The sequence below is a fragment of the Loxodonta africana genome, chromosome 3 (assembly GCF_030014295.1).
Source record: "Loxodonta africana isolate mLoxAfr1 chromosome 3, mLoxAfr1.hap2, whole genome shotgun sequence".
NCBI lineage: Eukaryota > Metazoa > Chordata > Mammalia > Proboscidea > Elephantidae > Loxodonta > Loxodonta africana.
The window spans coordinates 110,423,200-110,449,441 of record NC_087344.1 but is presented as its reverse complement, the minus strand read 5'-3'; the positions used below and the strand labels follow the sequence as shown (position 1 = coordinate 110,449,441).

The following is a 26,242-nucleotide window of genomic DNA, read 5'->3' as shown; positions in this document are numbered from 1 at the left end:
AATTATAGTTAGAATGAATGAGTTGTCGAATAACATTTTTTTAGCATTATTTCTCCAATCCCACCTACTACCCCTTTCCTGTTCCTTCTCATCCAATCTTTTCTAGTGATTTAGATACTTGTAACCTCCAAGGAAATAAGACATTTCTTTCTGAGAAACACAGTCCCACCAAAGAAATAGGAAGAACCATGATATTAGCATAAACCCTTTGCTGTTGAGGTGTTTCTGACTCATAACAAAACAATGAGACAGAGTAGAACTGCCCTGTATGGTTTCCAAGGCTGTAACTTTTCTTTTTTTTCAGTTCAAAAGCAGCCACAGTTTTATTAATTGACCAGATTACAAAAATAATCATAGTAGACATCTTAGTTCATCCTTGTAATAAGACTGTTGATCTGGTATTCCCTGTTGCCAGCATCTCCAGCTTTTACAAAATGGGTTGTCTTTTTCTTCATTCCACGTTGTGAAGAAGATAATTTGAAGGGCCACAGGAAGCTGTTTGCTTCTTTGAAGCATTTCCCAAAATTATAGATCTCATGAACCAGGTCCTCCATGCAGATAATGCCATATTTACCAAGAGATGGTGTAATCAAAGTGTCATCTGTCAGGGCAATTTGCTTCCTATTGATCTTGCCATAATCACTCTTATGCATCAGTTCATTCAGTGACTTCAGGTTTGAGTATCCCCACGCAATATATGGTTCCACAATTCTCAGCATGTTAATTGAAGCCTTGTTAAGCTTAACAAAGGTGTTATCGAAGAGCTGGCGAAGGCGAAGAAGCTGCAACACCTTTCCAACCTTTGGGCTCACACCATTGATACTTCTGATCCTGATAACAAATGCCAACTTGAGTTCTGCAGGTACATAGAAGTTGTCAGCTTTTCTTGCCATCTTAGCCATTTGAATCTCAGTCCTGTACATTTGCCTATATTCCTTGTGGTAGTGCTTAGCTTTTTCATAGATAAGCTTCCTCCTTGCCTTTTGAAGTACTTTTGGGCAAACTTCTTTCTCACGCACTTGATCTTTGGCTCTGTGAAGTTCCTTTGCTTTTTTTTTTAAGGGTTTCTGGCACAGCAGGAGCCTTCTTTTTCTTTTCTATAGCATCCTCCGCGGTTCCAACTGGAAAAAGAGCCCAAGGCTGTAACTTTTATGGAAGCAGACTGCCACATCTTTCTTCCATGGAGCTGCTGGTGGGTTTGAACCTCTGATGTTTCGGTTAGTAGCTGAGCATATAACCACTATGCCACTAGAGCTCCTTGATATTAGTATAAATTAGATAATATAGTTTCTTTTTAATACTCTGTCAATTTGCTGACAGAAAACCAGGCAAAAATGGCTGGGAGAATATCCAGTTTGGGGACAGAAGGGCTATGTCCAATGAATGCCAATTAGGTTCTGGAAATTTTACCCAGGGATATGCACATTCACCTGTCATTTAACTGGTTCCAGTGGGGTGGAAAGCCCGGATTTGTAGCCTTTGGTTCTTTCCACAGTATATTTTAAGACCATATGATTTAATGCAGAGTTGCAGAGCTGGCTCTAGGACTTATTGCCTCCAGGTATAGATCTGAGATTCAACCTGAACTTAAGTGATCATTGAGCGGGCCAAAATCAATCTACCCATTCTATATATTTGCAAACGATGAGCCTGGATCCCGTTCTATTCTTCAGGGAGGAATAAGCATAAAGATGAAAAATAATCTGCAGGCTGTGAATAATGAAGGATAGAAAGATACCAGAAAAGGAGAAGGAAAATTTATTCTGAAAACAGAAAGATAATACCTGTAAAAGAGGTCTAATATAAGTTCCTTAAAGAAAACATTCCTTATGCCTCAATAAGAAAAAAATAAATTTAAATGAATAAATAAAACATTCCTGACTATTTGCTAAGGACTATACAGGCACTTGGAGCCCTGATAGCTCGGTGGTTAAGTGTTCGGCTGCTAATCAAAAGCTCAGCGGTTTGAATCCACCAGCCACTCCTTAGAAATCTTATGCGGCAGTTCTATTCTGTCCTATAGGATCACTATGAGTCAGAATCAACTTGATGGCAACGGGTTTGGTTGATTTATACAATTACTTAATTTACTCTACATCTATTAATTTATTATAGTATTTTTTCTTCCTTGTAGTTTATTTAAATGTGAAAATGCTGAGTCTATGGCAAATGGAATTCCTTGAAAGCAGAAGAAAATTTAATGCAGTAGTTTATTCCACAACTATTCATTGTTTGTCAGCTCCATGGATTCCCTATAGCCTACCACTCAGTCAACTTTATTGCACGGTGGCACTGAGAAAATATTTGTGGAATAAGCTGAGTTGTTTCAGGGTTCTCTGCAGTCCTGTAAGTTTCCCAATTTCCGGCCTGACTCAGTCCCTTGTGCCTCACGTATTCTCATGTAACACTTGTCTCCCCAACTCACATGGAATTTATTTATTTTCATGTATCTTCTAATTGTTTTGGATATAAAAAATCCATATCCAAAGTAAGAAAGCTTCTTCTCCGTAGAGACTGAGTCCTATGTGTCTTTAGAACCCAGCCCAGGGCTGTATACACAAAGAATTTTTGATGACTCGATAACTTTTTCATATTATGAGTCGGAATCGACTCAATGGCAACAGATTTTTTTTTTTTTTTTTTGGTGGATTCCAAAAGAAGCCCTGCTGGCAAAGTGGTTAAGTGCTTGGCTGTTGAGTCCAAAAAGCCAGTGGCTTAAACCTACCAGCTGCTCCACAGGAGAAAGATGTGGTAGTCTATTTCTGTAAAGATTATGGCTTTGGAAACCCTATGGGACAGTTCTACTCTGTTCTATAGGGTGGCTATGAGTCAGAATCAACTTAACGGCAACAGGTTTGAGCAGGTAGATTCCAGCAGACAGATTAGATTCTCAACAAGCATTGGTTGCATTTAACGGAATGAATTTGTTAAAATCTTAAATAATTCTTCATTCAGTTTCTTTACGCAGTTACAAAATTTATCTGAAAACTGAATACTTCATTGCTTTTGAATATTGAAGAAGAGCTATATTAATCTGTCCATTCTGAAAAGTATGTCCAAAGTGTATTAATTTTTGGTACACAGAGGTAAGGAGCCCTGGTGGTATGCTAAGTGCTATGGCTGCTAACCAAAAGATCAGCAGTTCCAATCCACCAGCTGCTACTCTGACCTATAAGATCTCTATGAGTCAAAATTGACTTGATGGCAATGGGTTGGGTATACAAAGGTAAATGCAGTTTTCCTGACATCATTTGAATTTGGACATAAATCATAACCACATTGCCAAAAGAGGAGAGCAAAAAAGATCACATTAATAAATTATTGAAATAAAGTTGTTAGCCTTTCTGTTGAACATATTTCTATTTTAACAGAAGGTATTCACTGAACATCTTCAAATGTGCTGCATATTAGGGGGAAAAAACCTGATTTTCATAAAATCTTTAAGGCTACAGGTATTCATATGTAGCCGAAATAGAAAAAAAGGTCATTAATCCAAAAATGTAAACAAAGAGAAGTGATGGAACTAAAGCATTTTGGACTTTTCATTAGATAAAAGATACCTTGTAAAGGTAGGTATTCTCAAAGAGCATGTCTCTGCAGTATTTCTTTTAAATTACAAAAAACTGGAAAATGGAAAGGCAAATGTAAATTGACTATAAAAATGAAACTATTGCCATCAAGTTGATTCCGACTCATGGTGACCCTACAGAGACAGGATAGAACTGCCCTGTAGGGTTTCCAAGGAGCGGCTGGTACATTTGAACTGCCTAACTTTTTGGTTAGCAGCCGAACTCTTAACCAGCACACCACCAGGGTAAATTGACTGTATGTCACATAATCTATTTTCTTTTCAATTCAATGAATAAAGAAGTAGGCAGGATTCTAGATCGACAATGACACACTTCAATAAATATACCACTCAAGGGTATCTTATATTCTATTAAAGCAGGAAGTATAAAACTACCTTCTCTGTATGTCTTCAATGATTTATTAAATCTCACACATAATGACATAAAATGTGACTTTAGAATACTGTGTCATCACAGTAGCCAGATAAGAAAATTCACTTTCCTCTCTGTTTACAATTGTTGTATATTGCAATGAGCATATTTTTCTTCCTAATTAAATGATTTTTCACTTTATTTTTACATTGTATTCGTATGTTGAATAGATAACACAGTCACCTATTCAAAAACCAGAAGATTAAAGCATTTGCTGTAGAAAGCCTTCCTACTACTTCTATCCGTTGTTCACCTCCCATGCTTTCTGCCTGGAGGTATCCATTGTTATCAGTTTCTAATCTAGTCTTCCCTATGAATATACAAGCACACATTTTTTTAAAATAGGAGCATACCGTTCAGGCCTCCTGCATCTCACTTAAATAATAGTGACAATATATATCTTGAGAATTGTTCCATATTAGTGCTCTTCCTCCTGCTTTTTTATAGCTCCACAATGTTTCATTGAATAAACGTATCATAATTTATTTAACAAGGCCCTTTTTTGATTGATAGCTTTGGAAGTTGTTTCAAATTTCTTGCTAGGACAAACAATGCTGCAATGAGTAACCTTGAATGGGCACCATGTTGCTCATGTGTGAGAATGTATGAAGAATATATTCCTGGATGTAGATTTTTTGGGAAAAAGAATACCTGCATTTGTAGTTTTTGTATTTAAATGATAAAAACAGACTTTTATAAAGGTTGTACTAATTTAATTTCATATTGGCATGGTAACAGAACATTTTTCTTCCCACTCCCTAGCCAAAATCCTTCTTTTTATTTTTTGTATTTCTGCCATTCTCACAGGTGAAACCAGTATCTTCAATTTTTAAAGTGATGTGTAGCATCCGTACTGAAACGTGTACAAAATCAGAATCTTCATAAGCAGAAGGAATCCAGGTAACTTGCGCCCAGATCAAGAAAGTGCATTACCAGCCTCCCAGAAGCACCCTTTGCATGTCCTGGAACAGTCACCTTCCCTAACCGAGGGTACCCTCTATCTGACTTCCAATACCATAGATTAGCTTTCCCTGTTTTTGATCTTTATGTAAATGGAATAATTGTGCTTTACGTGTCTGGATTCTCTCACTCAACATTGTGAGATTCATCCATATTTGGCACAAAGTTGTAGTTTGTTCACTGTTGTTGCCATTTAGTATTTTGTAATATGATACTCCACAATTTTTATTCTACTTTGATGGGTAATTGGGGAGTTTCCAGTTTGAGGTTATTACAAATAGTGATTCTATGAACATTTTTATATATGCCTTTCGGTGAACATATAAACATATCTCTGTCGGACATATGTCTGGAAGTAAAATTGCTGGATCATGGAATGTACATAGGTTCAGCTCAGTAGATTCTACTAAACAGTTTTCCAAAGTGGTTGTGTAAGTTACACTCATACCAGCAGTGCATATGAGTTCCATTAGCTCCACATCCTCACTGATACTTTAGTTTATCTGTCTTTTTTATTTTTGCTTCGTTGGAGTACCCTTCAAAGCAGTTTTAACTTGAATTTAACTTGGATTATGTTTTAACCTGAATTAAGTATCTTTAATGTAGTTTTCTTCCAAGACAGATTTGTTTCTTCTTCTGGCAGTCCATGGTATATTCAATATTCTTCACTAATTCCATACTTTGAATACATTAATTCTTCTTTGGCCTTCCTTATTCATTCCTTATGCTTTTGTATGCATATGAGGCAAATGAAGTGTACCTTATTCCTCAAGGTTACATCTTTGCTTTTTAACACTTTGAAGAGGTCTTTTGCAGCAGATTTGCCAAGGCAATCTGCCTTAGAAGAAGTACAGCCAGAATGCACCTTAGAAGCAAGGACTCGAGACTTCCTCTTACATACTTTGGACATGTTATCACAAGAGACCAAGCCCTGGAGAAGGACATCATACTTGGTAAAGTAGAGCATCAGTGAAAAAGAGGAAGACCTTCAACGAGATGGACTGACACAATGGCTGCAATAATGGGCCCAAACATAACAATGGTCCTGCAGGTCTGGGCAGTACTTTGTTCTGTCGTACATAGGGTCACTATGAGTCAGAACCAACCGGGCCGCACCTAACGATGACAACAACATTGTAGTTTTAACTTGAATTTCTCTGAATATGAATGAACATGAACTTTCAATATAAACAGTTATTTGTATTTCTTTTTCTGAAATTTATTGATTCTACTTTCAAAATACAGAAAGAATGTGACCACCTCTCAACATCTCTGCTACTACCACACCGAACAGAGGCACTGATATGACTTACCTAGACAATTGGAGCAGGAATCAACTAGACAGCAAGGGGTAAGACAGCTGGAAAGGCCTCCTAACTTGACCTCCTTGTTTCCAATCTAATCTAATCCTAACATTTAGTCTAATCTTACCATTTACTCTCAACATAGCAACAAGAGTGATCTTGTTAAATAGTAAATCAGATTGTGTCACTTATCTGAGTGAACCTTCTAATGCTTCCTATTTTGCTAGGAGTAAAATCCAAATTCTTGCAGTGAGCTACAGTTCCTTACATGTGCTGGCCCCCATTTCTTCTTAGGTTTAATTGCCAACTACTCTCCCTCTCACCTATTTTAATCTAACCTCACTGGCTTCTTGAATTTTCTCAAATAATCCAAGCCTGTTCTTGCCTTAAAATATCTATACTAGCTCTTCCTTATGCTACTGCTTTGATCTCCATTGCCATCAAGTCGATTCTGACTCTTAGCGACCCCATAGGACAGAAGAGTAGAACTAGAGTAGAACTGTCCTAGAGTGTTTCCACGGCTGTAAATCTTTAAGGAAGTGAACTGCCATATCTTTTCCCAGCTGGTGGGTTCGAACTACTGACTTCAGTTAGAAGCCAAGCACTTAACCACTGCACCACTAGGGATCCTACTTTTATATGTCTTGCATTTTCTTATGGTTAATTCCCTCATTGCCTTCAAAATTTCACTCATATTTTACTTTCTCCATGGAACTTATCCTATCTATCCTTACCCCTGTCTCTGGAACTCACGATCTCCACTTTTCTGCTCATCTTTCACAATAGAATTTATCACCTTCTAATCGAAAGCAGCGTAGTGGTTAAGTGCTAGGAGGTGCTAACCAAAAGACTGGCCATTTGAATCCACCAGCCGATCCTTGGAAACTCTATGGGGCAGTTCTACTCTGTCTTATAGGGTCACTATGAGTCGGAATCTACTCAACGCCAATGGGGAATCAAAAGGTCAGCAGTTCAAATCTACCACATGCTCCTTGGAAACTCTATGGGGCAGTTCTACTCTGTCCTACAGGGTCGCTATGAGTCGGAATCGACTAGACAGCAGCGGGTTTGTTTTGTTTTTTTTTAAATATCCTACATGGAGCCCTGATGGCACCATGGTTAAGAGCTTGGTTGCTGACCAAACGGCTGGCAGCTCAAATCCACCAGTCACTCCTTGGAAACTCTATGGGCCATTTCTACTCTGTCCTATAGGGTCACAACGAGTTCGAATCAACTCAGTGCAATGGGTTTAATATCCTACATAACTAACGTATTTATTATATTATACCAGTGCTCAATAAATCTTTGCTAAATAAATTATTCAGTAAAAAAAAAAAAAAAAAATTCAGTAAAATGTGTCCACAAATCTTTATCTACTTTACAATGATTTTTCTCTAAACGAATTGTAGGACTTCACTATAAGAACAGAAAAATAAACACTTTGCAATATGAATGTCAAATGCTCCTCTACAATTTGTCACTTGCCATTTGTCTTTGCCTGGGAGTTTTTGCCATGTAGAAAATTTGAAATGTTTATGCAATTTAACTTATAAATTCTGGGTTTTGTGTCACTCTTAGAATAACATTATTATTTTTTTATTAAGATTATATATATATATATATGTATATATACCAGTACTCACGTTTGTGTCTCCCATAGTTCAAAAATGTGATCCAGAGTTTAAAAAAAAGAGAGAGAGAGAAAAAGAAAAAAGAAAAGGTATCATTGCATTACTCCGTGTAAGGTAGTTAAAGCTTTGAAACCCATCTACCAAAAACATTAACTTCACAAGTAAAATAATTCATTTTAGCACTGATTTTTGGCCATAACTATGTACCAGAGTCAATTGAATGTGCTAGCCTGGACTTTCCATATGTAGTACAATTGTTAGACCTGAATCAGGTTCAATATTACCAATCCCCACCCCAAAGAAAAACATAAACCATCACTGCCCAGTCAATTCCAACTCATGACAACCCCACATTTTAGAGTAGAACTGTGTTCCACAGGGTTTTCAATGGCTGTAATTTTATGAAACCAATGGCCAAGGCTTTCTTCTGTGATGCTGCTGGGGGGATGCGAACAGCCAAAGTTTTAGTTAGCAGTTGAGCACAAATGTGCAACCCAGGGACCTAAGGTCAATATTAACCTAATTTTAGTATTAACCAAGTATTGAATGTTCCAAATATAAAATGTTCTTGTCAATTAGTCAGAAAGAAATGTTAACGAACACTTGAGCTTTGTAAGATAGATAATATCAAATTTGGTGACAATATAGTACAGATGGAAACCCTGGTGGCATAGTGGTTAAGTGCTATGGCTGTTAACCAAGAGGCAGGCAGTTCGAATCCACCAGGCGCTCCTTGGAAACCCTATGTGGCAGTTCTACTCTGTCCTGTAAGGTCACTATTAGTTGAAATCGAGTTGATGGCAGTGGGTTTGGGTTTGGTTATAGTACCAAATGAAAAAAAACCAAACACACTGCTGTTGAGTTGATTCCGACTCATGGCGACCCTATAGGACAGAGTAGAACTGCCCCATAGAGTTTCCAAGGAGCACCTGGTGGATTTGAACTGCTGACCTCTGGTTAGCAGCTCTAGCACTTAACCACTAGCCACCAGGGTTTTCTGGTTATAGTAGACATATCAAAAATAGCCAGGTAGCGAGGACATTAGAAATAGTACTCATGCCTATTGTTCAGATTAATATTCTTTTTTCTTGGAGTCTAACGTTAATGTAAAATCACCAATTACTTTAAACTCATTTGGGGTCAATTCTGACACATAGTGACCAGATAGGACAGAGTAGAACTGCCCCATAGGGTTTCCAAGGAGTAGCTGGTGGATTCGAACTACAGACCTTTTGGTTAGTAGCCAAATGCTTAACCACTGAGCAACCAGGGCTTCTACACACCAATTACCTTATCCATTCCTATATTTCCAGCTTATTCTGCCATGTAACTTTCTAATGTGTATGTTTGATGTAAAGTGGTTTAAACAATTGCATCTCAAGATACTGAATTATTATTGCCATTGTCTGTCAGGTGATGGGGGTGTGAAAGAAGTTCTGTCCTTAATTCGAGATAAGCATAAGTTTAAACCAACATATCAATCATTTTGAGGAACATAAAATATTATTTAGCTATTATTTTCACTTTAAAAACTGTTATTTTCATAAATGGTAGGAAGCATACTTTGGTGACAGTTATTAAAATTTATCTTTATACGAAAGAGTGAGTCATGTAGGAAAAAAGAGTATATAAAAGACAGCCATTCCTTGCTTTTTTCCCCAAAATGTTCAATTATTGAATAGAATTTGTGTTTTTATATCATCTCTCTGAGAAAGTATCTGCTAAATCATTGTTAACTAAAGGCCAAGTGTAATGTGTTAGTCTCCAAGAAGCAAACTCTAAATTCCATGCACAGCAGTTGCTGGATTCTCTCCAAAAATCGGAATTTATTTACTTAGCTGAAAAAAAGGTTCCCTATATTCCTAAGCATAGCTTTTCACCACCAAAACTGCCATATTCCTCACAAAATTACATCTGAACACATCACTAACCCTCCAACAATTGTCTCCATGCCGTTTCTTTTAGACTCTACAGTTGAAACCCCTAACTTAACTCTAAATTTTTCTTTGTGCTCTGACATTTTAAAAGCAGCATGCTGTATTTACCACTCTCCATTAAGTTCTTCGACTTTGCAAATTCCCCCATTCCTTTTTTGTTCTCTACTTTGTTCCAGGGTTACCTTCAGTCTGCTGTGCCAATTAGTCTACACCTAGAACATCCCATTAATTTTCTTGTCTGTCCTCTAACTTTTTCTATCTATAATTTCTATCTATAAAACAAGTTTCTTTCTTGTTTCATTGGTCATTTCCTCTTGTTATTTTAATCCTTGAAAACAATTGCCCACTTATAGATCTTTTATTTAACTCTTATATTTCCCTAGTGAGGTCGTTTAGTGGTTCAGGAGTAGAAATCTCCCCCTCCATGCAGGAGACCTGGGCTTTCATGCACCTCGTGAGCAGCCACCGCCCACCTGTCAGTGGAGGCTTGCATGCTGCTGTGATGCTGAAAAGATTTCAGCAGAACTTCCAGACTAAGCCAGACTAGGAAGAAAGGCCTGGCCATCTACTTCTGAAAAATCAGCCAATGAAAACCCTATAGATCACAACAGTGCAATCTGCAACTGATTATGAGGACGGTGCAGGATCAGGCAGTGTTTTGTTCTGTTGTGCATGGGGTCGCCATGAGTCAGGGGCCAAGTTGATGGTCGTTAACAACATATATGCCTGCAAGCTAGAGGAGAAAAGGGCATCCGACAGCAACTTCCCTTTTTATGGCAACCCTTCTTTCACTTCTTCGCTGAATAAGCACCTACCCAGTTAGAGGGAAGGAGCCCTGGTAGCGTGGTGGTTAAGTGCTGTGCTGCTAACCTGACAGGCCCATGGTTGAATCCACAGCAGCTCTGCGGGAGAAAGATGTGGTAGTCTGCTTCTGTAGATTACAGCCTTGAAAACCCTATGCAGCAGTTCTACTATGCCCTACAGTGTTGCTACAAGTAGAGTCCACTCAATGGCAATGGGTTCTTTGGATATTTTAGAGGGTGAATAAAGATGAATACAATATAGTCCTTCCCCAACTGGGGAACTAGTTTAATGAGGAAAAATCATCCAACAATATACGTCCAAATCTATTAACTAATTAACCAAATTTTCTACATGCATCTGGGTGATGGTGGAAAACAAAATAAATATGGTCCTTCTCCCTTGTGAGATTTATAGTACAATGAAGAGATAGAAATAGAATGTAGTCATTTAAATAGCACTTGGGAGACTACTCATTTATCACTTTGGTTCTTTAGCACTGGGACAACATTCTCATACCTCATGTTCTGAAGATAAATATGGCACTAAACAGAATGCTTTGACCTACATTTTATGTATATCAGGCTGCTGGTAATAATGCACCGAAATCACAGTGATCATCGCTCCCTGGCTATTATTCGCCACAGCTGCATCTGTGAGCTGAGCTGGGTCACTGGGAGGCCTCCAAGCATAAGGACATTTGGAACTGTGATTTATCTTTATTGTGCATGGTAATATTTCATCTCACCAATATGCCTAGATTGACAAAGCTTACAGAGACTTTTTATTTTCTTTAGAAATCTCTGGGTACTGAATATATTGGGGAATTTTTTTTTTTTTTTTTAATCAGTGGAAATCATGATTTGTCAAGAAAAATGAAGTCTGATTTCCTAGAGGAAAGAAATCCCAATGGCTTCAAATAATGACAGTTTGTGAAAATTGTGTAGAACTTTGAAGTACAATAAGCAAATCTATCATAAACAAAACAATTTCAAACACATTCTTTGCTTTGAAAGGAGGCCTGCTGGTGCAATGGTTAAGTACTCAGCTGCTAACCAAAAGGTTGGTGGTTCAAACCCACTGAGAGGCTCCATGGGAGAAAGATCTGGCAATCTGCTTCTGTAAATATTACAGCCAAGAAAACCCTATGGAGCAGTTCTTCTCTGTCACATGGGTCGCCATGAGTCAGAATAGACTCCATAGCAATGCGGTTTGTCTCCTTTGACTTATACTTCAATCCTTTGAGAAAGGTAAGGCAGGTGTCATGATCTTTATGTTATAAGATGACTTAAAATCATTGGAAGTAAAGCCTTTTGGATTTCCATGGAGGGTTGTTACATTACATCAGGAAAAGAAGCGGGAATGTAACTAGAGAAGGGAAAATGTCTGCTTTGTGTCAAGAACTGTGCTAGTGAACTTCACATTATTTCACATGATTATATATGTGAAATAAGAAAGATACAAAGATGACTAAGAAGGTGATATCTAAAAGAGCCTTACAGAATAAAAATGTAAGAAATGCCAAGTAGGTCCATCTATTCCTGTGTTCATATCTGATCATGGCTATTAAAGGCATGTTACCTGTGATGAATGAGTCCCTTGGTGACAAATGATTAAGCACTCAACTACTAGCCAAAAAGTGGGTAGATGAAACCCACCCGGAGGTGCCTCAGAAGACAGGTCCATGATCACAGCCTTGAAAACCCTATGGAGCATTCTACTCTGCACACATGCATTGCCATGAGTTGCAATCGACTCAATGGTATCTAACAACAACAACAACAGTCTGTGACCAAAACTCAAAATTTTGCTGTATCTTTATTTGTAGTGATGGCAATAAACAATAGGTACATGTAAAAGACACCAGACAGATCAGAAGACCTAGGTTCTTATTCTAGCTCTCCTAGAAACACACAAACACACACACACACACGACTAGCTCTGTGACTTTGAGTAACTCAAACTCCTCCAAACCTCGGTTCTCATTATCTCATATCTTCTTCTTTTTATTAATATCATTATTATTATTTTTGGTAATAACATTGAAATTACAGCAATCATGGTTCACTGACTTGTAAAAACAGTGTAGCTGGCAGGTGCTACAGAGAGATTTGCTTAGAAGTGAAAAAAATAACCTATAGCAAAAAAGAGAAGAACACGTTTATTTTGTTCCTAAACCCATGCCCCTTTGAAGGCATACAGGCAACTCCTGATCCCAATGAAGTAATGATGGCAAAGAAATAATTCCCCAGTGCCAACTCTTGTTGCTGGCTCTGCAATCCATACAATTATATGCACGATTTTCCTCTTTGTTAGCAATAACGCTAATGACTAGGCTGGCTTATCCATGGGCATTTCAGCAGTATTCTAGGACTGCTGCCCCACTTTACTCCAGCAGAATTCTGTTTCAAACATCAGACCAGCTACATTAGCAGGATGTACCCAGCGAATGATTGATGGAGTTGATGAAAAGCCTTTCAAACGAATACCATATGAAAAGAATCCTACCAATTCAGCATAAAACTCTAAGATGTTTTGGCTTTATGTTAATTGCTGGTCAGAAGCTCACTATTGTTTTCCATGCAGAATTTTAGAATTGACATTGATTTTGTTGTCAGTGACAACTGGCAAAAATTCTTCCTTTGAAATGAAAGAGCACTTTGAGTGGGAAGCAGGCACAGCACTACGGGGCCTCTGTGTGGCGGAGCCCTATTGATATCTGAGCCTTAGTACATACACGGCATCCTTCACTGCACTCTATCGTCGTATCTTTTCGCTTTTCTCTATACCTGGCTTTCATGGGCATCCTTGAAGGCAGAACAAGAGCATATTTTTCAAAAGATAAAGCATACTGGAGCTGTAACATCCTTTACACAGCAGAGAACCAAAATAAATAAAAATTCTTTTTCAATATTGTGTCTAACTGTGCTCTCAGGAATGTTAATTAACGGAGAAACACTGCCAGAAATAGAGGTGCAGGCATTAGACTTTGAAAGTGAACCTAGAATCACATATGTTTGTGTTAATGGATAAAAGGACAAAAATGCTTTCAGGAGGGATTGCTGAGTTCTTATAACCTGTTTTCAAGACAGTTCAGATGTAAAAGGTGGGTATCTACCAGGTACACTTTTCTCAGTTCTCTTTTAAAACAGCAGTTTGGGGATTGAATGACACCAGCCTGAGATATTACATAATGTGATATCCTAAAAATAAAATGTCTGAACATGAAATTTCCTCAGTGTCCTGAGGTTCACAAGATGAGTGGAAAAGGCTCTGAAATAGGGCACAGGATTGAGAGCTTTGGAAAGAAACTTAAAGCACACGAAACCAGGACAGGAAAGCATAGAAAGCACTTTATCTGCATATTTCATCTTCCTTTCTGCTGGAAATGGAGTATTAATTAAATAATCATTTTTTTCTCTTTGATATGAGAACACAGCTGTCTTATTTCTAAAAAAAAAAAAAAATTATTTAAAATGTTGGTTTTCTGTATTTTGTAGTTTATCCCTGGGTGTAGTTGCTGTTAGCTGCCTTTGAGTCAGCCCTTGACTCATGGCAAACCCATACACAATGGGATCAGATCATTGTGATCCATAGGATTTCCATGGGCTGAAGTTTCAGAAGTAGGCCTTTGTTCCTAGTCTGTCTTAGTCTGGATGCTCCACTGAGACTTGTTCAGTATCATAGCAACACTCAAGCCTCCACTGATACTTGGGTGGTTGAGGAACTGGAGGTGCATTGGCTGGGAATCAAACCCAGGTCTCCTGCTGCATAGAAGATGACAATTCTACCCAAAGAATTTGTAGTTTCTTATCCTGTTGAAAGGAGGATTCTGATGTCAGACGTACATTGGCCAAATGAAGAGGTCACACAGATTTAAGCTAGGATATAAACAACCCATTCAACTCCTCTCTTTCCAGTTGGCTCTTAACTGTTGACTCCATCCTATTGCATCCCATGTCCTTGCCCCAATCGGTTTCCTCATTTATACACCCAAAGTGTATAAGTCTGAGATCACGTGGTGCTGCATGTTACAATTCTTTTTTTTTTTTTTTTTGAGTCCTCACTGGGCTTAATATGAAAAAAGAAAGTAAAATGATTTAATTTTTTTAGTTATATCCCACATAGTAAAATCAATTTATGACCTTTTCTTTTGCTCAAGTTAGATATTTCTTCAAAAATTTCTTTAGGATATTCTGTTGCAATAGTAGCCATTATTGCAATGTTAGAATTTTGTTTTCTCCCAGAAATAGTGTTGCAATTTTTTTTATACTGTTTGCCACAACCACCAATTCTGAATGTCTTTAAGTATCATATTTTTACACAAATAAAACTTGCCTTCTGTGTTTGTTTGCTGGCTGTGCCCTCCCCTCCCCTACAAGGCCCCCTCACAAGTGTCACCAAGCCAATTCTCTTTCACTTGTTGCTGTAAAGAAAAAAAAAAAAAGTGTATTAGGGGAAGGCACAGTCAGCAAACAAACACAGAAGGTGCCTGTTAATTGAATAAAAATACTATAATCCCCAGTATGGGTGTGGGTGAAGGAAGATAACAACTAAGCAGAACTTTCTCTCCTGTCAATATCTTTTTTGATTCAACTGTGTCGTTAGGTGTGCTGGCTGGTCTAGAAAACCTGAGGGCTGAATTAACTGAGCTTTCTAAGTAGAACTCTCCTGGTATTCCCTCCCATGTCTCTCTTTGGTTTTCCTATTAAGGACTCAACGCAATTTGTACAACTGTTTATTGGAACTGGGTGCAAAGAGAAAAATTTTCCATAGAGAAGAATTCTAAATAATAAATGTAGATACGCCTTCCTCCAGGAGGTGAAGCTTAACCCTCCTCCTCTTGAGTACGGGCTGGACTCACTGACTTTCTAATGAATAGAGTATGGGAAGGTAAAAATAATAACTTCACAGTGGTGAAACCTGGCTCCACCATCTTGGCCAGAAAATGAAAGCTAACATCATTAGTGATATGTCATGTTTGATAATATGTATCCCCTAAAAAGCTGTGATGAGATGGGCAGTTCACTTCTGTGGTCTTCTTTGCCAAAACCTATAATCCCAGTCTAGTCATGAGAAAAACATCATGCAAATCCAAATAAAGGGACATTCTATAAAACACATTAACAATATTTTTTAAAGGTGTCAGGGTCACGAAAAGTAATAAAAAACAAACTGTCACAGATTGAAAGAGACTAAGGAGACATGATGATTAAATGCAATACAGTATCATGGATTGGCTTCTGGAACAGAGAAAGGACTTTAGTAGAAACCCTGGTAAAATCTGGATAAAATCTCTAGTTAGTAATATAAAATACCACAGTTAATTTCTTAGTTTTGACAAAAGTATCATGGTTACATAAGATGTTAAAATTAGGGAAGGCTGAGTGAAAGGTATACAGAAACCCTCTGTACTATCTCTGCATCTTTTCTGCAAATGTAAAATTACTTCAAAATAAAAAGTGTAAAAAGAAAGAGAAACATTTTATTGTATACAGATTTGTTTCTCTCCCTCATCCATGACAGTGTCAATCCCAAGAAGCCATTGCAGACAACTCTTCTTCTCTATTCCTGGAGCCTAGAATTGTAAGGACTGTTGGGAAGAACTCAGGAAACAGTTGTTGACTGAATAAATCTAGAAGCATGCTGAAGACTTGTCCAGTATCTGCCATCAGCTGACTCTAACAAGATCTATAACCACACTGAGGTGAATGCAAGATACCCTGGCCACAGTGTGAAACCTAAGTAAGAGATTTTCTCATAGAAAAAAAATATTCACCCTCCCCTGTAGCTTCTGTTGGTCACTTTCTTTTATTCTCATTTCTAAGGACAAATCGTCTTCTGACATGTTGCTGGGGACTACCTACTGAAAGGGAGACCTGGCAATTCAGTCAGCTACTTAGAATCCTAAAATTTTGAGCTGGAAACATACTCATATTATCAGGTAGTCCATAGTTCACAATATTTTTTTAGTAGTGAACACTTATTTTTAAACAAAAACATCAATAAACTTCAAATACTATAGAACAGAGACAACAGCACAGATGCTCTACTTCTCTTGAAGTGCTACTCATATGACCTCTCCTTTGTTCTCTCAGACCTCCAAGAAGGATTCTGGAGCTCTGTGGAACCCAGTTTGAAAATCACATTTACTGACAGTAGACGCTAAAACTCTAATAAAGTGATTTGACTAAGGTCAGTTACAGAATTTTTGACAAAATCAGATAAGGGGCCAAAATTTCTTGAGGACCTATTCTAAGGAGTTTAATATGGTTTTGTTTGGATGCAAATGTTTCGTCACATTGAAATTCTAACTTATTCTCCCTAAAAACTAAGAATTTTTTTTTTTTTTACTAAGATAAAAATAATACTGTCCATCTTCCTCATGGTTTTCTTCTTTGGTGAATTTTTTTTTGTTTTTCCTTCTCATACCACACAAATATATCCTATGAGCAGAGCAAAGATGAAGCCTAGTGATTGGAACTTTGTAAATTATAATTCTCAAAACCTAGTTTCCATGATGACTGTTACATTCACATGAAGATAAACGAACCCTTCTAAAACTGGATCTACCTCACGGATGGTTAAGTGAAATATTGAGAATGGTATTCATATGAAGATTTATGAATTTCTCTCAAACTCTTAAGTGTATAATGAAGTGTAATCTTGGGAATGAAACAATTAATTTACAGCTTGCATTCAGCCTAACCAAATAACTCAGAAAAAAAAATCACTTCAGGAAATAAGTTATATGAATTGGAAGCAACAAAGTATGGAGGAAGAAGCATAACATGGTTAGAAATACTCTTGAATGGAGCATCAGGAAATCTAGGCTCTACTGCTGATTGAGTCATAAATTCTATATATTACCTTTGCAACATCTAAGGTTTGAAGATTAATAAAGAGTTTACAGGAACTTTGAAAAGGTCTGTGCTGGTTCTAAATTTATAATATCTTTGGTGGTGGAACCAGGACGGAGAGGAGAGCTGATTTTAGGGAGGCATATGAGTTGGAATTTACTCAACGGTAATTTTTTTTTTTTTTTTGTATCCTTTGTTCTTTCAAGAGCGCAGGGAATACTTCATACTAAAGAGTGCTGATATCTGCTTTACCTTCATACATTTCTCATGCCAGCACACCTTTACTATACTAATCAGACTTCTCAGCTGAGTCCTTTTCTGCTAATGATGTCTAAAAACTGAAGGCTGAGTGACGAGCAGATCGAGAACTTTCATTAAAGTCTCTGTGTAGAGCCTCTTCTAATTTTATCCCGTATGTTATGGACTCCAATTTGCATAAAAGAGTTACTACTTAAACTTACAGGCAGGATTGATTGACTGAACCTGACTAAGGTGGAGAGGCAATTGCCCGTTTTAAAGTGCACCCAAAAGATGGTGAACATGATTAAAGGCTGTGCTATATATACTCTCATAATCCTTATTTCAGTTGCCTCTTAAATTTAACCCCCTCATATATTTCTCTTAGGTCAGGAATTAAATACCACTAAAATTTTTTTTTTTTTTAAATAATTCTAGGTCAAAGAGCAGTGAAAGAGGCAGCAGGCATCTCAGGTACGGAGGTAGAAGAAATTCCTTATCTAGACCTTTGGTCACCTAGTGTCAAAAGTTTTACATTCTGTTTTGGAATGTCAGCACTAGGGCATTCTTATTAAATTTACATAGTTATTTATTTTTTTAATGTGATAGTGCTGGACTGAAAAATCCCTCTACCCCATTTACTTTGAGTTGCTCCCTTATTTTTATATCAGTTTTCTGAGGTTTTCTTTGTTGGCCAGAGACATGTTTTCTCTTTTTTCTTGGGACATCTCTTCCCAGGTAATTCTCTGACCCCAATCTCTCTATACAGAACATGTCTGTTTTACAGCCTTGTTATGAATACAATTAGAAGATCCTAGAAGTGTTTTATCTCTCACCTTTCTCAGCTCTTCCTATTACTGTTACTTAATGGGTGTCCAAGGTTTAGAGAGAGTACATCAGTGAATAGAACAGCAATAATCAATATTAAAAATCATAGATAACATTCACTGGGCATTTACAGTGTGCTTAGCATTGGGTCATGTGTTTCATATAACTTATCTTACTTAATTCTCACAACACCATTATGAAGTAAACACCCCATTTGCCCCAATTTACAGTTGGGGAAACTAAGGCTTAAGGGGGTTTTATCAGTCGGGTTTAAATCCAAGAAACAGAAACCATATCTGCAGTTCAAGCAGATATGGATTTAATACATGGACTTAGGTGCTTACAAAAATTACTGAAGGGTAGGAGGAGTGGGCACTAGACTGGGTTCTTGGCCTCCTGGAATGATGCCCAGCATAACACAGGAGGACTCACCTACCAGGGGGAAGGTTGGGAACCAGGAGCAATTAAACATAAGAACACATAGCTGAAGCTGCAAGCTAGGGACTGAAAGAGACAGGGTTCAAGAAGCTCTCAGACTCTTCACAAACTCCCCCTTGATACTTACAAAGCTGGATACTAATGCTCTACTGTATAAAAGCACTCTTTTCCATAATTTTCTTTTTTTTGCCAGCAATATGCTCTCTACTCTACCTTTCAAAACTTGGGTGAGTACATCTAATTGAAGTTAATTTGCCTCCAGAATGCTGGCTACAAAGACATTCAGGAATGTAGTTTTCAGCCTTCCAGCTTCCAGAGTAAAGGAAAGCATCCTAGAAGGAGGTGGGAATAGATGTTGAATGCCAACCAAATAAGCTATATCCATCACAGAGAATAAGACACTTGTAACATGACATGCAGCTAGTAATCACTGAAGTTGAGAGTATGACTCATGTTGACTTGTCTCCAAAGCCTGACACTTAACCACTGTACTGTACTGCCTCCATACCAAACATGTTCCACATTTTCAAATGCAGCTTTTTGGGGGAATATTAATTCACATGCTTTAACAGGAGAAATCTTCCTAACAAGAAAAGACTAGAACATAGAAGTCCCAGTAGACATTATCTTTCCTTTCTTTCCAGGGGTTAGCTTATTTCAGTAATTAATAAGTTATATCCATTTTTGATGCAGATAAATTATGGGTTGCTAACACTTATCTCATGTAAATTATGCCAAACCAGAGAACACCGCTCCTTTGAAGTGTTCTGAGTTCAAATTTCATCATGCTCTGATTTGGAGGAGGGCTAATTCTTTTGATGTTATTGTTATGATTTTATAGGCTTTGTAGTCTATATTTTAAAAGCCAAAACATTTATTTTAAAGTTAGGAATTTCTGCAAGGTTCTCTAGACATTTTTAAGGCCCTGCAAAACCCATCCACAACTGTCTAAATGTATCTGACTTCAGCACTCTTGATATGCAGAGATGTGCGGGGCTGGCAGCATTCCTCTGCCTCTCTGATCCGAGGGAACACAAAGCTGACAACAGGAAGCCCCTCTCCTCTGCTCTGCAACTCGGATGTGGAGTGGCCTGTACTGCTAGTGCTATCCTGCCTCCCTCGTGTTTTTTAAGATTTTCATGTGTTTTTTATCTTTAAAATGCACAAAATAGTTTTCTGAGACTGAGAACTTTTCCATCGCCTCTTAAAGTATGTTATTATTATTCGTGTTGCTGTTATTGTTATTATTACTACTATTATTATTACCAGCTTAGTGACTTTTTTTTATGTTGGCATGTTTGGAAGAGATTTGCTGACTGCATTCAGGGTGTTCAGGAGAACAGGACGTATCCCCGGTAGTCAGAATACCTGACTTCTCTACCCATGACTTAATGTGTGAACTTGAATAAGTCACTTGTCTTCTCTCAATCTCATTCATCCACCAAAAAATATAAGGTAGACTGCTGGATACTGTTATTCAAAATAATATCTGGACTACCATTTCATATATCTGCCTGACAGTTTATTTTATTAAAATAAGAAGGAGGAGAGAAAGATCTTCTTATATAACTTTTTTATCCTATGGATAAGAATAGAAACTTGATGAAACATTTGCCATGTTCGTTAATTGTTTTTTCTTTCTGGGTTTTATATTATTTGTCACAAGGAGGCTAATGTTCCCAGTGAGACATAAGGCTTGTATCTTTTGAGAAAATAAGGGCGGTCGTCTGAGTGTCAGAAACTAGCAAACTTGCTGGCAGGAAAGCAATTTACACGTATGTGTGTAAACTGCCATGTCAAAAAAAAAAAAAAAAAAACTGAACGAATTCTCATACCTAGCTGTCGCTTCTCTGTTTTTCACAATTGCTGAAGCAGGATAATAGATGGACTACTGGAGAGTGGGTAAACCTACCTTTCGACAAATAAATCAAAAGACAAAAGCAAAAAAAACCTGTTGCTGTCCCTCAAGAAATAAAGGAAATGATTCAATCATGATCTCTGAGCTTCTACTTTGTGTAAGACAATGTACACTATCCTGGAGCCCTGTGTTTTATTTTTCTTTTTGCCATACATTTGTTGCAGGAATATAAGCAGAATCTTTGTATCTGTTTTATACAAAAGGGACCAAGTGCGCTTCTTTGGCTTTGAGTAGTTCAAGGCCTTTATTCTTTAAGTAGGTGGATCTCCAAGTGCAAAATGACAAAGAGAGGTAATTGACAGTAGAAAACCTGTCTCCTAAGACTAAGGGCGCTGGTGGTTCAGGGGTTGAACTCTTGCTTTCCACGTGGGAGACCTGGGTTTGATTCCTTGCCAATGTCCATCAGTCCCAGCCACTGTCCTTGGAGGCTTACTTTGCTGCTATGATGCTGATCAGGTTTCGGTGGAGTACCCATACTAAGATGGACTAGGAATAAAAACCTGGTGACTTACTTCCAAAAGTCAGCCAGTAAAAACCCTATGGATCACAACTGTCCCATTCCCAGCCAATCACGAGGATGGCACAGGACCAGGCGGCACCTCCATTCCTTCTGTGTGGGGTGGCCGAAGCGGTGACTGCCTCTGTGGCAGCTGACAATAACAAAACTTGTATAGCAAATATATAAATTCATTTAATCCTGAGGAAATTGTCAAGTAAATTGGAGTACTTACTAAACTGTTTTTAATAAATGTGAACTTGGATTCCCCTGGAACCCCCAGATTCGGAGAATCTATAGGGGTCCTTTTTTTTTTTTTTTAATCTTCTTTTGGGGTAAAGCCAACTTATTTGTATCTCTTTCATGTTTCCTGTCAGTTGCAACATTCTATCTTACTCTCGTGGCCATTGGATAGGTTGTGGTTCTGACAAAAAATTAAAACAGCTTCTTTGCTTGGTACAGTTGTTTGGGCTGTACTGGTTGGCAAGGCAAATGCTCTCTTTCTCCCTTGCATCTCTTTGTTCTTTTCTCTATAATCTGTTCCAGATAGAGGCATACAGGGTATTCTGCCTTTTTTTCCTCCATTAGATTTGAGCCTTATTGAAGTAGGGCACAGAAACTGTATCTTAGTTATCTTTTTATTTTCCTGCGGCATCAACCAGAGGGTTCCTCACCCTACTATTCCATGAAACTGCAATAATCAACCACTTCTACCAAATCTGTGTTTTTGATTGACATTTTTGTTGTGTTAAGCCTTCTGCTAAGCAGCTTAAGGAGGTATGACTTCTGCCCTCTTCAATTTTATTTTGCAGAACAGGCGCTTCTACAAAAAATAATAATAATAAATAATAATCCTTGGCATTCTTCATATTTTCATTATTCATCATTTTAATGTTATTATTCATGGTATTTTGCCCAACTGTAGTCATATTTTTCATGTCTGTTTTCCCCACTAGATGAAATTCCATGAGAGAAGGCCCATATTTGTTCTGTTCACCATTATATTACCAACATTGTGCTACTTTATTTTGTATATATTATAACATTTAAACATCAAAAACAGCTGAAAAATTATCCTCTTTTTACAGATAGGAAAACTAAGACTTCAAGGTATTCAGTATCCTCTTGAAAGTCACACAGGTAGTAAGTGGAAGACTAATGATTGCTACTTAGAGATCTGTGACTCTCAAGCAAATGTACAATCTACGACGTCTTGCTGTTGCTGGAAGTCCACACAGGTAGAAAACCATGTTCTGTATAAGAAGATACATGTTGCTGGTTCACCTGTAATTCTGATTCAACCTTGTAGCATTGTAACTGACAAAACTAATTTTTATCAAGCATCGACTGAGGTTAATGGTTTTTTTCCTTTCCCAGATATGATTCAAGCATGCTAAGGTGCTTAGATGAAATGTGTTATGTAAATAAGCAGCACCATTTTTTATCTAAAATGATAATGAGTGGTAGTAGAACTGTGATGGGTTATGATGTAGTTTTTGATATTTCATTGTCTTTTCTTATGTTGTAAGCATTCTATCTAATTAGTTTCTTAATTAATTATACATTTTCAACAGGCGTGCCACCTGACTTCATTCTCTCTAGAGAACATTTGCTATTTGTATTGTTATTTAAATATATCCAATCCAAACTTGTTATCATTGTAATATCTGCTTGGACACAGGCTAGACAGAACAAAAGGAACAACAAGCAAAGCTATAGATAGATACTCATTCACTGAGTATTTACAATGTGCTGTCATTCAGTTGGTAGGTATCTTCAATGAAAACCTTAAATATTTTAAACAACTTTATGGAGTGTACTATCATTATCCTCATTTTTTCAGATAAAGAGGCTGAAACAGCATAAGAAAGTTCTCATCATTCAAGACTCAGCTCAAATGTCACCTACTTAGAGGTGGTTTCCTCATTACCCTATATCAAGTAGAAACTCCAGTTTCCCATATCCACACCTTTTCAAACCCTATTCCTTTACATTGTTGTTGTTTTTCTATAACATTTACAGCTATGTGAAATTATATGTATCTGTTTACATTTTTACTGTCTGTCTCTTCCAACTACAAATTATGATCCATAAGACTGTGTGCCTTTTTTTGTTGCCACTGTATTCCCCATGTCTGAAACAGTGCATGGAGGGGACACTACTTGTTGAAAAAATATATTAATAAAATAATTGGCTTGGAAACAATGTTTCGAGTTGAGAGTAAAATCCAGATCATTTTACTTTTAGCCCAATTCTCTTTGTACTGTATTATGTGAGATAATACAAGAAAACCAAGTTTGTGCATTTTTAGAGTTTGTGATTGGAAATACTGAGATCTTCTGTTGTATTTATGATTATAATAGTTTCTCTTAAGTCGTATTGGGTCAATGCTCTTTGGAGGCGAGGATAGTGAAAATTTGGCTGGCTTAATTTGTACACATCATCAGAAAAGACCAATCCCTAGAGGTGAACATCATGGTTGATAAAGTACAGGATCAGTGAAAATGAGAGAAACACTCAATGAGATGGATTGACTTAGTAGCTGCAACAACAGGCTCAAATATACTAACAATCATGAAGATAGCACAGGATGGGGCTGTTCTACATAAGGTTGACATAAACTAGAGCCAACTCAATGTGGCAACAAGATTAAAGAAGAAGTTTCTGGTTTGTTTGTTTAAATATTTAGGATATAATTTAGTAAGAGGAAACAGGTTATAAGTGGAATATACAGAATAATTCAATATTTTTAAATGGCTATGCTGTTGTGTTGTATGCTATTGAGTCATATGTTTACATGATCAAAATATCAGAAGAATACAGAAAAATACTGTTTGTGATTAGATAGGATTTGGGGTGACATTTAGGGTGATTTTTTTTTTTTGTTAACTTTTCTGCAGTCCCCCAAACTATTCCTTTTTTTTTTTTTTTTTGGTGAAAATATACACAACAAAACATATACTAGTTCAACAGTTTTTACAAGTACAGTTTATTGACGATGGTTACATTCTTCATATTGTTATACCGTTCTCGCTGTCTCTGCTTCTGTTATCTCACCACTGTAAACTTATATTCTCTGCCCCTTAAAGTTCTCACCTATGCTTTAGAGTTACTGTTACCATTTCAACCTCATAGTTTACTCTTCATTAGGGCACAACGGTCAAAATGAACATTATTTATTGAGTTAAATTTTGTTTAAAGATGACTACATGGCATAGTTTTGGCTCAAGGTTCAAAAGTTGCTTCCAGACAATACATTCAGGGGCCCTTCCAGTCTCAATGTGTTCATTAAGTCTGGTTTCCAATAAGAATTCGGAGTTCATTCCTCAATTTCCCTCCTTTTAATCAAATTCCATCTATTATGTCTCTGATCAAAATGTTTAGTAAGGGTAGCTGGGCACCATCCATTTCTGGCCTCGTGGCAAGGGATGTAGTAGTTCATGGAGGAATTAGACCTGCAAATCATTCCAAAGAAGGAGTTTTACATTTGCTAAAAACAATTTGTTTGTAAGGGTTATATGCAGACTGATGTTTACAAATGAATTTCATTTGTTTGTGAGAACAGGAATCTTTATTGGACAATAACCTACCATCACAAATTTCAAATTACTGTACTCTCTAGTACATGTGTACTTTAATTTCTTTTAAAATTGCTAAAATTTACACTTTTACTGCCCTTTTTCTGATTAATGTGGATTAGAAAATCTTACTCTGTGCATGCATAGACATTTTTGATATAGCTTACCCTCTTTGAGTCTGAAAATTGACCTTTGATGAGACCTCTCTTGCCTCTTTTTGAAGCAAATTAGAAGAATTTAAGGAATGAGAGCTCAGGAACTGAATTTGAATTAGGATGACTTTTAAAAGTACAAGTCAATTAGCCCAAGAAGGCAGCAGAGGTGAAATCATTTCATTTGCGATCAAGCCCAGCAGAGGGTTCTAATGGCTCCATCTGATTAGCTTGGCTGCTTTACTTCTCCAGAAACCTATACCCAGACGGCTGAGAGAGGGGGCTGAACTGCATCTAGAATTTGGGCAGCTTTTCTCCAGATATTATTAGTGAAGTATATTAGCAATGGATGCCAGAGGACAGTGAACTTTAAAAAACTTCAGTTCGAAAACTTTATTTGCAAAGCATTTGCTTTAATTCATCCTAATTTTATTTTCAAGATAATGTTGGATAGAAACTGGGGTTGTGGTAGAATTTTCAGTAAATGGGTTTTATCATAAGATCAAAGATCCTCACATGAGTAAATGGCCTTGGCTCTGCCTAAATACATATAGAATACGACATGGATCACCAAGTGTGGCATTTATGTTTCTCTCACCAGCAAAAATGAAGCAAATGTACTTATCACTACTTTAATAAGAGTCCAATGCGTTTGGTGCCCAATGTCGGGGCTGGCATAATCTCAGAGTAGTTGAACCTATGTTATGTTATTCTGTGTTCTGTTATATTATATTACATTACATTGTGTTACTTTGCATTCTGTTTTATTATGTTATTCATGTTAGCTGTCATTGAGTTGGCCACAATTCATGGTGACTCCATGCACAAAGGAATGAAATGCTGCTGAGTCCTGTGCCATCCTCATGATCAATTGTGAATCAGACCTTTGTGATCCATAGGATTTTCGCTGGCTGATTTTGGGGTATAGAGATCACCAGTCTTTTCCTCCTAGTCTGTTTTAGTTTGGTAGCTCCATTGAAACCTGTTCGGCATCATAGCAATATGCAAGCCTCCACCGACAGAGGACTGTGGTTGTTCATAAGGTGCTTTGGCCTGGAATCTAACCTAGGTCTCCAGTATGGAAGGTGAGAATTCTACCAC

At 37.4% G+C, this 26,242-nt stretch overlaps 1 pseudogene; it reads right to left on the bottom strand.

Moving 5' to 3' along the window:
- Positions 1-365: 365 nt before the first annotated feature.
- The window catches only part of LOC100676142 (large ribosomal subunit protein uL30-like), a 47,554-nt pseudogene continuing 21,677 nt past the window's right edge, over positions 366-26,242 (bottom strand).